Genomic DNA, 13,624 nt, shown 5'->3' on the forward strand with positions numbered 1-13,624 from the left:
TTCAGCTTTCTTTTGATGTATGCGTGTGATTCTCGCTATAAGAGAACATTTTGCTGTGGGCCCCCGAACAAGGCCTTTGTGCAATGTTAAACGGTAGCAACATCCAAATAGGCCTGTCGAGATCTTGTAGCAATCAAAGTGTTAAAGAGTCAAAGATTGTACATGTAGAACTTTTCCGAATACATTGTAAATGTTATGTTTCATTGAAAGAGTGGTGTATTTGGAGTTCTGTGTTTAATACGGTTTGTTTCATACTCAACTGTTTTACTTACCTGTTTATCCATTCCAGTGTATTATTGTTGGTTACATTATGTTACTGTGTAAAGATATTACAGCAGCAGTGATACAGTGCTACATTGATATACAAATATTATTTTATTGATGCATGTTCATTTCTGTGATGTTTATGTGAATTGTGTAGTATTATGGGATATTTACACATGCTCTTTTTTCTGTCTTTTGTCACAGTTTTACAGTTTAACTTCTATATAAAAGACTTGTCAAGATCCACTCCTCTCTGACTGCTTTTTATGGAAGGATGTTTTATGTTAGAAATGTTTAGTATGGATCCCCAGGATGTAGAAACTGCCAGATGCTAACTTGCATATGTTGAGCAACCTATAGAAGGCAAAATATTCAAAATGTCATCATGCTTTATGTAGCATGTGACATGTTAAACTAGGGGGTTTGCATGATGCTGAATCCATTCCAAGCATTAGTTTTGCAAAAAAAACACTCATTGGGCTAAAAACGGCCAATGCCGTCATCACAAATTGATTATGTCAGCACAATTGGGCAAGTGGGCATGGCCGTTTTAAGCCCAATGAGTGTCTTTTTTTGCAAAACTAATGCTTGGAATGGATTCAGCATCATGAAAACAAATGGGCATTGTATATACAATGCCCATTCTGTATTCAAGTGTGAAGTGAAGTGTATTCAAGTATGCCATACAATACCAAGTGTGGAATGCCCTGATCCCATCAAAAACCTTAAAAGCATTCCACTCATTTTACTATGTCAATCATTAACATGGTGAATCACGTCTTGATGACATCATCAAGATGTGATTCACCACAAATTTTGAAATTACAATTGGAAGCTTATATATCGAATATGTCTGTTAAAATGACCCCCAACAGTGATGTGATGGGCTGTAGCCATAATATATAAAACGTACACAATATGTATTTCAATGTAACATTTTTATTGCATCCATGCTTACAACATATTTCACTAGAAAAATATTATGTACAAATTGTGATTTGTGCTAATTTCTTCTGTCAGACAATGCTGTGTCTAATATAAAAGTCAAATACAAAATACTCTTGGTCATACTGTTCACACTAAGCAGATTAAGTGTGTGTGTGTGTGTGTGTGTGTGTGTGTGTGTGTGTGTGTTATGGCCACTGGTAGCCATAATATATAAAACGTCCACAATATGTATTTGAATGTAACAGTTTTATTGCATCCATGCTTACAACATATTAGAAAAATATGATGTACAAATTGTGATTATGTGCTAATTTCTTCTGTCAGTTTGTGTGTGTGTGTGTGTGTGTGTGTGTGTGTGTGTGTGTGTGTGTGTGTGTGTGTGTGTGTGTGTGTGTGTGTGTGTGTGTGTGAGAGAGAGGTGTCCTATAAGCTATAAACACATCACAATTATTTGTGATGTGTTTCACATCCATAGGATTTCTCTCCACTGTGAATTCTCTGGTGTCTTTTAAGGCATGACATCCGAGAGAAGTGTTGCCCACACTGATCACATCCATATGGTTTCTCTCCACTGTGAATTCTCTGGTGTCTTTTAAGGCATGACATCCGAGAGAAGTGTTGCCCACACTGATCACATCCATATGGTTTCTCTCCAGTGTGAGTTTGGTGGTGTATTTTAAGGTTGGACTTGTCAGAGAAGTGTTGTCCACACTGATCACATCCATAGGGTTTCTCTCCAGTGTGAATTCTCTGGTGGCTTTTAAGATTGGACAACTGAGAGAAATGTTGTCCACATTGATCACATCCATAGGGTTTCTCTCCAGTGTGAATTATCTGGTGGCTTTTAAGGCTTGCCATTGTAGAGAAGTGCTGTCCACACTGATCACATCCATATGGTTTCTCTCCAGTATGAATTATCTTGTGTGTTTTAAGATTGGACAATTGAGAGAAGTGTTGTCCACACTGATCACATCCATAGGGTTTCTCTCCAGTGTGAAATCTCAGGTGTGTTTTAAGATTGGACAATTGAGAGAAGTGTTGTCCACACTGATCACATCCATATGGTTTCTCTCCAGTATGAATTCTCTGGTGTTTTTTAAGGCTGGACATTTCAGAGAAATGTTGTCCACACTGATCACATCCATAGGGTTTCTCTCCAGTGTGAATTCTCTGGTGGCTTTTAAGATTGGACAACTGAGAGAAATGTTGTCCACATTGATCACATCCATAGGGTTTCTCTCCAGTGTGAATTCTCTGGTGTTTTTTAAGGCTGGACATTTCAGAGAAATGTTGTCCACACTGATCACATCCATATGGTTTCTCTCCAGTGTGAATTCTCTGGTGTTTTTTAAGGCTGGACATTTCAGAGAAATGTTGTCCACACTGATCACATCCATAGGGTTTCTCTCCAGTGTGAATTCTCTGGTGTTTTTTAAGGCTGGACATTTCAGAGAAATGTTGACCACAGTGATCACATCCATAGGGTTTCTCTCCACTGTGAATTCTCTGGTGTCTTTTAAGGTGTGCCATTCGAGAGAAGTGTTGCCCACACTGATCACATCCATATGGTTTCTCTCCAGTGTGAGTTTGGTGGTGTATTTTAAGGCTTGCCATGTCAGAGAAGTGTTGTCCACACTGATCACATCCATAGGGTTTCTCTCCAGTGTGAATTCTCTGGTGGCTTTTAAGGCTTGCCATTGTAGAGAAGTGCTGTCCACACTGATTACATCCATAGGGTTTCTCTCCAGTGTGAATTCTCTGGTGTCTTTTAAGGTTTTCCATTGTAGAAAAGTGTTTACCACACTGATTACATCCATATGGTTTCTCTCCAGTGTGAATTCTCTGGTGTCTTTTAAGGCTTGGCATTTGAGAGAAGTGTTGGCCACACTGTTCACATCCATATGGTTTCTCCCCAGTATGAATTCTCTGGTGTGTTTTAAGGTTTTCCATTGTAGAAAAGTGTTTACCACACTGATTACATCCATAGGGTTTCTCTCCAGTGTGAATCATCTGGTGTATTTTAAGACTGGACATTACAGAGAAGTGTTGTCCACACTGATCACAGCCATAGGGTTTCTCTCCAGTGTGAATTTTCTGGTGTAATTTAAGGCTGGACATTCTAGAGAAGCGTTTACCACACTGATCACAGCAGTGGTGTTTTTGCTTAGCCAAGCTTCTTTGTTCATTCACCTCTGGTAGAACAGGTAAACCAGGCTGATGATGCAACACTGAATTGGAAACAAAGACAAATGAAACATTGCTTAGTTGTACTTCATGGACTTAAAATCACAGAAACTAATGTGAAGTTAATGTACACAATTATACATTAGCATCCATTGATAGTTCGATTCGACAATCTGTTCTGCATTTTAGAAAAAGAGACAACAATGGTATTTTAAGTCAATGCTAATATTAAAACAAAACAAATAAACTAGGGCCGGGACTTTAACGCGTTAATTGAGATTAATTAACTAAAGAAAAATTAACGCGTTAAAAAAATTTACGCATTTTAATGGCACTATTTTTTTCACCGCGGAACGTTGTCACTGGACAGTTTTCAGATGGACCGGCGCACCACCCAGTTCACCGAGTGAAGTGTCCGTTGTTACAGGGAGTGGAAACCACCCCCCTTTAGAATGGTATGCCCCAGCAGCATTGGGGGAACAATAACACCACCAGTAGTCTAGTGGGAAGAGGGGGGTATCATGCACCCCCCGGAAATATACTTCTAATCAGTGTTTTCTTATTGGAAAAAAAATGTGCTGAAAATGATGAGCTTTGATAAAAAGTTGTCAAAAGGTCCCACCTACCTCAAAACCCCCTTTTTGGTATATGGCTCTGGCGAAATTGTGTAAAGGCAAATATTAATTCACTAAAATTACATAAATAGACATGGAAGTCTGAAATTTGTCATGGAGTATCCTGACACATAGGGGTAAGTAGAAGAATAGGATTTGGGGGGTTGCTACCATTATAGTTTTAAATATGACCTACATTATCCCCAGAAAAACAAAAAAAGATGCTGTCCGCTTGACTAATAACAACAAAGATGGTTATTTTCCAACACATTATGGTGAAAATCACTGCCTCACTTGTATATAGAAAACTTCCCATATACCTAAGCTTCAATTTGATCCCAAGATAACCTTTCTATCTTGAAAATTACTCTTTCTGTAGCCAAAACTCTGAACTACCTGTATACCTCAAATCGGTGAAAATTGTATATTCAGTCAGTATCAGCTATACATTTGGAATGAATGAATGAATAACTGAGTTTGAAATGACTCCACATTATGGAATATTTCTTACTTGAATAAGCTATGTTAAAAAGTTGGCAAAGTGTCCAATCTACCATTTTTATGCAAATGAGTGTCACCATTATCAAAACAATCAATGTTTACTATATCTCAGCCAATATTGCACTTAAATGAACAAATAAGGTGTCTATACTTGTATGTTTTTATGTTTTGAGGGTCAAGGATCTCAGTGAAACTATTCTTAAAGTGACCACATGTGCCCGTGGCATGCTGGTGTAAAAATCAGTGCTGCCATTACAATAAGTCACATTTATACCAAGTAAGAGATACCAATATTGCATATAACTTTACAAATAAGGTATCTAGACAGGGGTTGTGTTTGTATGCTAGTTTATAATTTAGAATATATATACTGTAGCATAACATCACACACAAAAAACATCCTCAGTATGAACAATACTAGGCGGCAGTATACACACTATAGAATGGCCTGCACTATGCAGTATCAAATACAAACAGTCACACAATCCTGTAACAGTATTCCATCATATACACACTCAAAGGCAAAAATGTAAGCAACAGTGACCACCCTATACACTAGCCTGCACCATAAAGAACAAAATGCAGTCACATTAATCAGTCTTCTTCGTCTTCTTGTCCATGGTCTCCAATGACAAGGAGATCAAAGGTTGGTAGGACTGGACCGCAGGACCACACTGGATTTAAAAACCCTTAGATTTTCAACCATCCCTGCCCTTCATAGGGTTTTGGTTTTTCCACAATAGCTTCATCAGCTCGCTTGTATAAGGCAACACAGTGGTTCTCTTCAGAGCAGAGTAGCATGGAGGAAGACGAGCCAGGACAACTTTAGATTTAAGAAGTGAGTTTGTCATTTGCCCCCACCATTGTCTGCAGCAACTTGGCACGGGTGAAGTCCACTGGGGCAGCAGTGGCTCAGGGGTAGAGTGGCCGGATGGTAACCGCAAGGTTGCCATTTCAAACCCTGGCTCCCCCAGAGTTAGTGTCGAAGTGTCCTTGAGCAATACACTGAACCCCTAATTGCTCCTGATGTGCTGGTTGGTGCCTTGCATGGTTTCCGCCGCCATCGGTGTATGAATGTGTTTGAATGGGTGAATGTAATGCACAATCTATGTAAAGCGCCTTGGATAAAGGCGCTATATAAATGCACCATTTACCATACTGAAGACTCACAACTCTGTCCATACAGCAGACAGATGAATTGCTGCAACTATACTAATTAAGGATCTGTTCCATATAGACCGATTCAGAAACAGGTCTCATGGTCGCAGGCAACATATTTCCTGTGGACGGAGACGACATAACAGTCGGCTCTTCTACTACATTGAATGGATAGAGAGACCAAATAGAGTGCTGAAACGTTACTCTTTTACCTGCTTTTTAATAACACTAACTTTACAAAGATGCCCAGAACATCAGGATAAACCTGTGTAGTGTATGGCTGCTTCAACAGTGGTGGCAACGTTCAACTTTGGAGAGGAATACGTTGCCTGTGACCATGAGACCCGTTTCTGAATCGGAGATAGTGTAGCACAAGGCACATTTCAAGGACTCCCATAACACTTACGGGTCCATTTGGTTCCATTTTGTACGTTCAGAATTGCACACCAGTAAGATGTCAACAGCTCAGTGGCCTTGTAGTCAGAGCGTTCGCCCTGAGACTAGGAGGTCGGGGTTCGATCCCCTGGCCGGGTCATACCAAAGACTCAGTCGGTAAGTCGGACATGTCCCTGCTACATACTAGTGTCATGTCCAGGGGGTGTACTTGTACATCAAGCTACCTCATACTACAGAAACAGGAGATAGGCTTCTGCCCTATGGGCCTCATGGCTACACAAGGCTTACTTACAGGTACATTTGGTTCCATTTTGTACACTCTAAAGTTACACACCCGTAAGAAGCTCTGGATATCATCAACAGCTCAGTGGCCTTGTAGTTAGAGCGTCCGCCCTGAGACTGGATAGTCAGGGGTTCGATCCCCAGCCGGGGAATACCAAAGGGTTGGATTGGGGTAAGTCCCTGCGACATACTAGTCATGCCAGGGAGTGTACTTGTTAGGCTCCTGCCCTATGGGTCATATGGCTTGGCTAGGCTCAGAATATATGCTATTTAAATTGTGAGTCTTCAGTGAAAGAGTGGTGGGGCAGATGACAAACTCATTTCTAAATCTTAAGTTGACCTGGCTCGCCTTCCTACATGCTACTCTGCTCTGAAGAGAGCCACCGTTGCCTTATACAAGCGAGCTGATGAAGCTATGGTGGAAAAACCAAAACCCTATGATGAAGGGCAGGGATTGTTGAAAACCAAATAGTTTTTGAATCCAGTGTGTCCTGTGGTGCAGTCCTATACCAACCTCACTGCTTGATCTCCTTGACACTGGAAAGCATGCACAAGACGCCGACGAGATAGAGGAATTGATTTAATCGGCACTGATTTGCACACCAGCATGCCATGGGCACATGTAGTCACTTTAAGAATAGTTTCACTGAGATCCTCGACCCTCAAAACATAGGTCTAGACACCGTATTTGTTCATTTAAGTGCAGTGTTGGCTGAGATGTAGTGAAAATCGATTATTTTGATAATGGAGTCACACATTTGCATACAAATTGTAGATTGGACACTTTTCCAACTTTTTAACACAGCTTATTCAAGTAAGAAATATTCCATAATGTGGAGTCAGTTCAAACTCAGTCATTCATTAATTTATTCCAAATGTATAGCTGACTGACTGAATATACAATTTTCACCGATTTGAGGTATAGTTCAGAGTTTTGGCTACAGAAAGAGTAATTTTCAAGATAGAAAGGTTATCATGGGATCAAATTGAATCTTAGGGATATGGGAAGTTTTCTATATACAAGTGAGGCAGTGATTTTCACCATAATGTGTTGGAAAATAACCATCTTTGTTGTTATTAGTCAAGCGGACAGCATCTTTTTTTGTTTTTCTGGGGATAATGTAGGTCATATTTAAAACTATAATGGTAGCAACCCCCCAAATCCTATTCTTCTACTTACCCCTATGTGTCAGGATACTCCATGACGAATTTCAGACTTCCATGTCTATTTATGTAATTTTAGTGAATTAATATTTGCCTTTACACAATTTCGCCAGAGCCATATACCAAAAAGGGGGTTTTGAGGTAGGTGGGACATTTTGACAACTTTTTATCATAGCTCATAATTTTCAGCACATTTTTTCCAATAAGAAAACACTGATTAGAAGTATATTTCCGGGGGGTGCATGATACCCCCCTCTTCCCACTGTAGTACAGACAGTTCACCAGACCGGGGGAAGCCGCTGAGATCACTTTGCTTGTCCCCGTGGATTGGAAATAGGATTTAAAAGGCTATCCGATGATAGCGTGGATTACAGCACAGTTGTGTGCAATTATTCAATAAAGAATTCGCATATCACCGAAGACCGCACCTCGTCAAGCCTCCAGTATCGGCTCGATGCGAAACATGTTGCACCGAGCCTAGCCTGGAAGCTAACGTCAACAACAGTAGCTCTGGTCCTTAGCGTAGTTAGGACTCAAGAGGAGTTCTATGGTTGTCCACACTGATCACATCCATAGGGTTTCTCTCCAGTGTGAAATCTCAGGTGTGTTTTAAGATTGGACAATTGAGAGAAGTGTTGTCCACACTGATCACATCCATATGGTTTCTCTCCAGTATGAATTCTCTGGTGTTTTTTAAGGCTGGACATTTCAGAGAAATGTTGTCCACACTGATCACATCCATAGGGTTTCTCTCCAGTGTGAATTCTCTGGTGGCTTTTAAGATTGGACAACTGAGAGAAATGTTGTCCACATTGATCACATCCATAGGGTTTCTCTCCAGTGTGAATTCTCTGGTGTTTTTTAAGGCTGGACATTTCAGAGAAATGTTGTCCACACTGATCACATCCATATGGTTTCTCTCCAGTGTGAATTCTCTGGTGTTTTTTAAGGCTGGACATTTCAGAGAAATGTTGTCCACACTGATCACATCCATAGGGTTTCTCTCCAGTGTGAATTCTCTGGTGTTTTTTAAGGCTGGACATTTCAGAGAAATGTTGACCACAGTGATCACATCCATAGGGTTTCTCTCCACTGTGAATTCTCTGGTGTCTTTTAAGGTGTGCCATTCGAGAGAAGTGTTGCCCACACTGATCACATCCATATGGTTTCTCTCCAGTGTGAGTTTGGTGGTGTATTTTAAGGCTTGCCATGTCAGAGAAGTGTTGTCCACACTGATCACATCCATAGGGTTTCTCTCCAGTGTGAATTCTCTGGTGGCTTTTAAGGCTTGCCATTGTAGAGAAGTGCTGTCCACACTGATTACATCCATAGGGTTTCTCTCCAGTGTGAATTCTCTGGTGTCTTTTAAGGTTTTCCATTGTAGAAAAGTGTTTACCACACTGATTACATCCATATGGTTTCTCTCCAGTGTGAATTCTCTGGTGTCTTTTAAGGCTTGGCATTTGAGAGAAGTGTTGGCCACACTGTTCACATCCATATGGTTTCTCCCCAGTATGAATTCTCTGGTGTGTTTTAAGGTTTTCCATTGTAGAAAAGTGTTTACCACACTGATTACATCCATAGGGTTTCTCTCCAGTGTGAATCATCTGGTGTATTTTAAGACTGGACATTACAGAGAAGTGTTGTCCACACTGATCACAGCCATAGGGTTTCTCTCCAGTGTGAATTTTCTGGTGTAATTTAAGGCTGGACATTCTAGAGAAGCGTTTACCACACTGATCACAGCAGTGGTGTTTTTGCTTAGCCAAGCTTCTTTGTTCATTCACCTCTGGTAGAACAGGTAAACCAGGCTGATGATGCAACACTGAATTGGAAACAAAGACAAATGAAACATTGCTTAGTTGTACTTCATGGACTTAAAATCACAGAAACTAATGTGAAGTTAATGTACACAATTATACATTAGCATCCATTGATAGTTCGATTCGACAATCTGTTCTGCATTTTAGAAAAAGAGACAACAATGGTATTTTAAGTCAATGCTAATATTAAAACAAAACAAATAAACTAGGGCCGGGACTTTAACGCGTTAATTGAGATTAATTAACTAAAGAAAAATTAACGCGTTAAAAAAATTTACGCATTTTAATGGCACTATTTTTTTCACCGCGGAACGTTGTCACTGGACAGTTTTCAGATGGACCGGCGCACCACCCAGTTCACCGAGTGAAGTGTCCGTTGTTACAGGGAGTGGAAACCACCCCCCTTTAGAATGGTATGCCCCAGCAGCATTGGGGGAACAATAACACCACCAGTAGTCTAGTGGGAAGAGGGGGGTATCATGCACCCCCCGGAAATATACTTCTAATCAGTGTTTTCTTATTGGAAAAAAAATGTGCTGAAAATGATGAGCTTTGATAAAAAGTTGTCAAAAGGTCCCACCTACCTCAAAACCCCCTTTTTGGTATATGGCTCTGGCGAAATTGTGTAAAGGCAAATATTAATTCACTAAAATTACATAAATAGACATGGAAGTCTGAAATTTGTCATGGAGTATCCTGACACATAGGGGTAAGTAGAAGAATAGGATTTGGGGGGTTGCTACCATTATAGTTTTAAATATGACCTACATTATCCCCAGAAAAACAAAAAAAGATGCTGTCCGCTTGACTAATAACAACAAAGATGGTTATTTTCCAACACATTATGGTGAAAATCACTGCCTCACTTGTATATAGAAAACTTCCCATATACCTAAGCTTCAATTTGATCCCAAGATAACCTTTCTATCTTGAAAATTACTCTTTCTGTAGCCAAAACTCTGAACTACCTGTATACCTCAAATCGGTGAAAATTGTATATTCAGTCAGTATCAGCTATACATTTGGAATGAATGAATGAATAACTGAGTTTGAAATGACTCCACATTATGGAATATTTCTTACTTGAATAAGCTATGTTAAAAAGTTGGCAAAGTGTCCAATCTACCATTTTTATGCAAATGAGTGTCACCATTATCAAAACAATCAATGTTTACTATATCTCAGCCAATATTGCACTTAAATGAACAAATAAGGTGTCTATACTTGTATGTTTTTATGTTTTGAGGGTCAAGGATCTCAGTGAAACTATTCTTAAAGTGACCACATGTGCCCGTGGCATGCTGGTGTAAAAATCAGTGCTGCCATTACAATAAGTCACATTTATACCAAGTAAGAGATACCAATATTGCATATAACTTTACAAATAAGGTATCTAGACAGGGGTTGTGTTTGTATGCTAGTTTATAATTTAGAATATATATACTGTAGCATAACATCACACACAAAAAACATCCTCAGTATGAACAATACTAGGCGGCAGTATACACACTATAGAATGGCCTGCACTATGCAGTATCAAATACAAACAGTCACACAATCCTGTAACAGTATTCCATCATATACACACTCAAAGGCAAAAATGTAAGCAACAGTGACCACCCTATACACTAGCCTGCACCATAAAGAACAAAATGCAGTCACATTAATCAGTCTTCTTCGTCTTCTTGTCCATGGTCTCCAATGACAAGGAGATCAAAGGTTGGTAGGACTGGACCGCAGGACCACACTGGATTTAAAAACCCTTAGATTTTCAACCATCCCTGCCCTTCATAGGGTTTTGGTTTTTCCACAATAGCTTCATCAGCTCGCTTGTATAAGGCAACACAGTGGTTCTCTTCAGAGCAGAGTAGCATGGAGGAAGACGAGCCAGGACAACTTTAGATTTAAGAAGTGAGTTTGTCATTTGCCCCCACCATTGTCTGCAGCAACTTGGCACGGGTGAAGTCCACTGGGGCAGCAGTGGCTCAGGGGTAGAGTGGCCGGATGGTAACCGCAAGGTTGCCATTTCAAACCCTGGCTCCCCCAGAGTTAGTGTCGAAGTGTCCTTGAGCAATACACTGAACCCCTAATTGCTCCTGATGTGCTGGTTGGTGCCTTGCATGGTTTCCGCCGCCATCGGTGTATGAATGTGTTTGAATGGGTGAATGTAATGCACAATCTATGTAAAGCGCCTTGGATAAAGGCGCTATATAAATGCACCATTTACCATACTGAAGACTCACAACTCTGTCCATACAGCAGACAGATGAATTGCTGCAACTATACTAATTAAGGATCTGTTCCATATAGACCGATTCAGAAACAGGTCTCATGGTCGCAGGCAACATATTTCCTGTGGACGGAGACGACATAACAGTCGGCTCTTCTACTACATTGAATGGATAGAGAGACCAAATAGAGTGCTGAAACGTTACTCTTTTACCTGCTTTTTAATAACACTAACTTTACAAAGATGCCCAGAACATCAGGATAAACCTGTGTAGTGTATGGCTGCTTCAACAGTGGTGGCAACGTTCAACTTTGGAGAGGAATACGTTGCCTGTGACCATGAGACCCGTTTCTGAATCGGAGATAGTGTAGCACAAGGCACATTTCAAGGACTCCCATAACACTTACGGGTCCATTTGGTTCCATTTTGTACGTTCAGAATTGCACACCAGTAAGATGTCAACAGCTCAGTGGCCTTGTAGTCAGAGCGTTCGCCCTGAGACTAGGAGGTCGGGGTTCGATCCCCTGGCCGGGTCATACCAAAGACTCAGTCGGTAAGTCGGACATGTCCCTGCTACATACTAGTGTCATGTCCAGGGGGTGTACTTGTACATCAAGCTACCTCATACTACAGAAACAGGAGATAGGCTTCTGCCCTATGGGCCTCATGGCTACACAAGGCTTACTTACAGGTACATTTGGTTCCATTTTGTACACTCTAAAGTTACACACCCGTAAGAAGCTCTGGATATCATCAACAGCTCAGTGGCCTTGTAGTTAGAGCGTCCGCCCTGAGACTGGATAGTCAGGGGTTCGATCCCCAGCCGGGGAATACCAAAGGGTTGGATTGGGGTAAGTCCCTGCGACATACTAGTCATGCCAGGGAGTGTACTTGTTAGGCTCCTGCCCTATGGGTCATATGGCTTGGCTAGGCTCAGAATATATGCTATTTAAATTGTGAGTCTTCAGTGAAAGAGTGGTGGGGCAGATGACAAACTCATTTCTAAATCTTAAGTTGACCTGGCTCGCCTTCCTACATGCTACTCTGCTCTGAAGAGAGCCACCGTTGCCTTATACAAGCGAGCTGATGAAGCTATGGTGGAAAAACCAAAACCCTATGATGAAGGGCAGGGATTGTTGAAAACCAAATAGTTTTTGAATCCAGTGTGTCCTGTGGTGCAGTCCTATACCAACCTCACTGCTTGATCTCCTTGACACTGGAAAGCATGCACAAGACGCCGACGAGATAGAGGAATTGATTTAATCGGCACTGATTTGCACACCAGCATGCCATGGGCACATGTAGTCACTTTAAGAATAGTTTCACTGAGATCCTCGACCCTCAAAACATAGGTCTAGACACCGTATTTGTTCATTTAAGTGCAGTGTTGGCTGAGATGTAGTGAAAATCGATTATTTTGATAATGGAGTCACACATTTGCATACAAATTGTAGATTGGACACTTTTCCAACTTTTTAACACAGCTTATTCAAGTAAGAAATATTCCATAATGTGGAGTCAGTTCAAACTCAGTCATTCATTAATTTATTCCAAATGTATAGCTGACTGACTGAATATACAATTTTCACCGATTTGAGGTATAGTTCAGAGTTTTGGCTACAGAAAGAGTAATTTTCAAGATAGAAAGGTTATCATGGGATCAAATTGAATCTTAGGGATATGGGAAGTTTTCTATATACAAGTGAGGCAGTGATTTTCACCATAATGTGTTGGAAAATAACCATCTTTGTTGTTATTAGTCAAGCGGACAGCATCTTTTTTTGTTTTTCTGGGGATAATGTAGGTCATATTTAAAACTATAATGGTAGCAACCCCCCAAATCCTATTCTTCTACTTACCCCTATGTGTCAGGATACTCCATGACGAATTTCAGACTTCCATGTCTATTTATGTAATTTTAGTGAATTAATATTTGCCTTTACACAATTTCGCCAGAGCCATATACCAAAAAGGGGGTTTTGAGGTAGGTGGGACATTTTGACAACTTTTTATCATAGCTCATAATTTTCAGCACATTTTTTCCAATAAGAAAACACTGA

General features: G+C 40.5%; 2 long non-coding RNA genes across 2 annotated transcripts; both read left to right on the top strand.

Annotated features, from left to right (window-relative positions):
- Positions 1-4,484: 4,484 nt before the first annotated feature.
- Positions 4,485-4,909, top strand: LOC306916005. Its single transcript, XR_013788911.1, has 3 exons — positions 4,485-4,676; positions 4,790-4,827; positions 4,872-4,909. It is a non-coding gene; the product is annotated as an uncharacterized lncRNA (long non-coding RNA).
- Positions 4,910-10,380: 5,471 nt separating this feature from the next.
- LOC306915541 lies at positions 10,381-10,805 on the top strand. The gene is made up of 3 exons (XR_013788840.1): positions 10,381-10,572; positions 10,686-10,723; positions 10,768-10,805. It is a non-coding gene; the product is annotated as an uncharacterized lncRNA (long non-coding RNA).
- Positions 10,806-13,624: the final 2,819 nt, after the last annotated feature.

The sequence above is a fragment of the Electrona antarctica genome, assembly GCF_951216825.1.
Source record: "Electrona antarctica genome assembly, chromosome: 22".
Classification (NCBI taxonomy): domain Eukaryota; kingdom Metazoa; phylum Chordata; class Actinopteri; order Myctophiformes; family Myctophidae; genus Electrona; species Electrona antarctica.